Here is a 2,720-nt window from a genome sequence, read left to right as displayed (position 1 = left end):
AAAGCAGAGGCAGCCAGTTCCCAGGGGTCTCAGGGCCAGCCAGTTTGGCCTGGCTGAAATTGTAAGCTCCAGGTTTAGTGAGAGGGGCTCTATCTCAAATAATAAGGTGGAGAACAATACAGAAAGACGCCTAACGTCAGTCTCTTGATCTTCGTGCGCGCGAACGTGAGCATGCGCAAATCCCCAAGCGCGTGTGGGACGTTACATAAACATCCCATACACAAAACAATCCTGGATTATGGTTCTCATTATGCAAGGTAAAAGTTAAGGCAGGTTTTGATTTTATTTTTAAATGGTTATTTGACTAGAATTGTTTCCCAGGACATCCCGACCCAGTCAGCGTGGGCGCATGTCCCCTGGTGCTACTGTGATTCCGTCCCCTGGAGCTGCTGCGGTTCTGGACTCTCAGGATTCTGAAAGATGAGTTCAGGCTTGCGAACTCTCCCTGTGCGCAGAGATGATTTCAGAATCAGAAAAAAGAAAAATGTCGTTCATATACAATGATATACATGAATAGCATATATTTGCTGGCTAAAATAATTATGAAAGTTCTAGGTTTGTTTTTTTTTTTTCCTTTCTCCACTTAAAGAAAACATCGTGGCAGTGGTGGTGCACGCCTTTAATCCCAGCACTTGGGAGACAGAGACAGGCAGATTTCTGAGTTTGAGGCCAGACTGGTCTACAGAATGAGTTCCAGGACAACCAGGGCTACACAGAGAAACCTGTTTGAAAAACCATAAAGAAATAAGAAAAAAGAAAAAAGAAAAGAAAAGAAAAGAAAAGAAAAAGAAAAAAAAGAGAAAATATAATTTGAAGCTTACTAAGTTTTTCATTCCTGAAGCTTACTAAGTTTTTCATTCCGTCTGTGGACAGTGATTCTTGAGGGAATGGCTCCAAGTCTATGAACGACTGGTTACTCAACTTGTGTTGGGAATTCCTTCATGAGGCCAACGGGAAGAAAGGGTCACGTCTGCAATTACTGCAATTACTGCTTGGCCCATCAGAAAGCAACTCAGATCTGACTTGATTCTCCACGACACATAACTGTTCCCATTGTCTTTCGTCTCCCATGCTCACACTGGCTCGCCCTTGTGCAAGTGCACATGATGCCCATGCCTCTCTTCACGCATAATTCCTGGTCCTCGTTTTCTGGGTTGTTTCTAATTGACTTACTTGCCCACAAGGAAATGGTTATGACTCTTATCAGAGAGTTATTTTCTCAACAGGATGAAGTCGACTCTTCTTCAAGCTCCTGATGTAAAGGCGTGGCCTTCATCCCCTGCCCTTTGTTGACCAGCCAGTACCCTTAGCTTCAATTACCTAGCTTTTATTTTAGGCTTCAAAATATTTATTTATTCTACCTCTCTGTCTCTCTCTGAGTGTGTGTGTGTATGTGTGTGTGTGTGTAGGAGAGAGAGAGAGACAGAGAGAGGGGGAAGCCTGAGGGGGAGGGAGAGGAAGGGAGGGAGAGAGGGAGAGAGGGAGAGAGGACAGAGAACACCGAAGACAGAACCTTTCAAGACTTCTCTTCCCAGTTGTCTTGAGACAAGATCTCTCTTGTTTCTGCCTCCACACATCAGCCTAGGCAAGCTTCCAACAGATTTGCCTTCTTGTTGAAGGAGTCCCGAGACTGCAGTTGGCATTCACACTATCTGACTTTTTACATGGGCTCTAGGAGTCGAATTCAGGTTGTCAGGCCCTCGTTTGTCTCATCTTTACATCTGGCCAATCCTTGCCATGCCCTCTGGGAAGTCTTCGAGACTCCGTGTCAGAGGGACCTGGTCTATCTCTGAGATATCTGGCAGCTGCACTATTGCTTGCATCGTTGTGTAATGATGGGATACATCCACCCTGCTTCCTGCTTAACCTATGGGCTTGCTACCCTCAAGAACTCAGCTTTTAGTGGGGTGGTGGTGGCACACGCCTTTAATCCCAGCACTTGGGAAGCAGAGGCAGGCGGATTTCTGAGTTTGAGGCCAACCTGGTCTTCAGAGTGAGTTCCAGGACAGCCAGGGTTACACAGAGAAACCCTGTCTCGAAAAAACAAAACAAAACAAAAAAACCAAACAAACAAAAAAAGAACTCAGCTTTTGGGTTGGCTGAAGAGGTGGCTCAGTGGTTAAGAAGAGCACAGGCTGCTTTTCCATAGGACCTGGGTTCAAATCCTAACACCCACATGGCAGTTCACAACTGTCTGTAATTCCACACATACATGGAGGCAGAGCACTAATATAAGTGGAGTTTTAAAAAAAGGAGAGAGAATTCAGTTTTTGTATCTTCAGCTAGTACCTAGGACTCAGCATGCTGCTGCACATGGGGCACTTAATGTATTTATGCTATAAATTCTCCTCAACAGATTGAGCGAAAGAAGAAAAATCACTCCTCTCCCAGGAATGAGTGGTAGCCAAAGACAGGGAATTGAGAAATGTGTGTCTGGGGATTGGGAATTAGCTCAGTTGGCAGACTGCTTGCTTGGCAGGCACCTATCTCTGCATTTGCTTCTCCAGACATAGCCTAAGCTAACCTTGATGTATAGGCTGAATTCCTGGCATGTGGGAGGGAGACAGGAGAATCAGAAATGCAAGGTTGTCTTTGGCTATTTAGTGAGTCTGGAGCTAGGCTGAGGGACATGAGACATTGTCTCCAAAGAACTATAGAAGAGAAAAGGAATAAATAGAAAGAGGAGGGGAGGGGAGGGGTGAGAGGAAGGGAGGGAAGGA

Source organism: Mastomys coucha, unplaced genomic scaffold (assembly GCF_008632895.1).
Source record: "Mastomys coucha isolate ucsf_1 unplaced genomic scaffold, UCSF_Mcou_1 pScaffold3, whole genome shotgun sequence".
Lineage (NCBI taxonomy): Eukaryota > Metazoa > Chordata > Mammalia > Rodentia > Muridae > Mastomys > Mastomys coucha.
The sequence above is the reverse complement of the archived record's forward strand: the minus strand, read 5'-3'. Positions refer to the sequence as shown.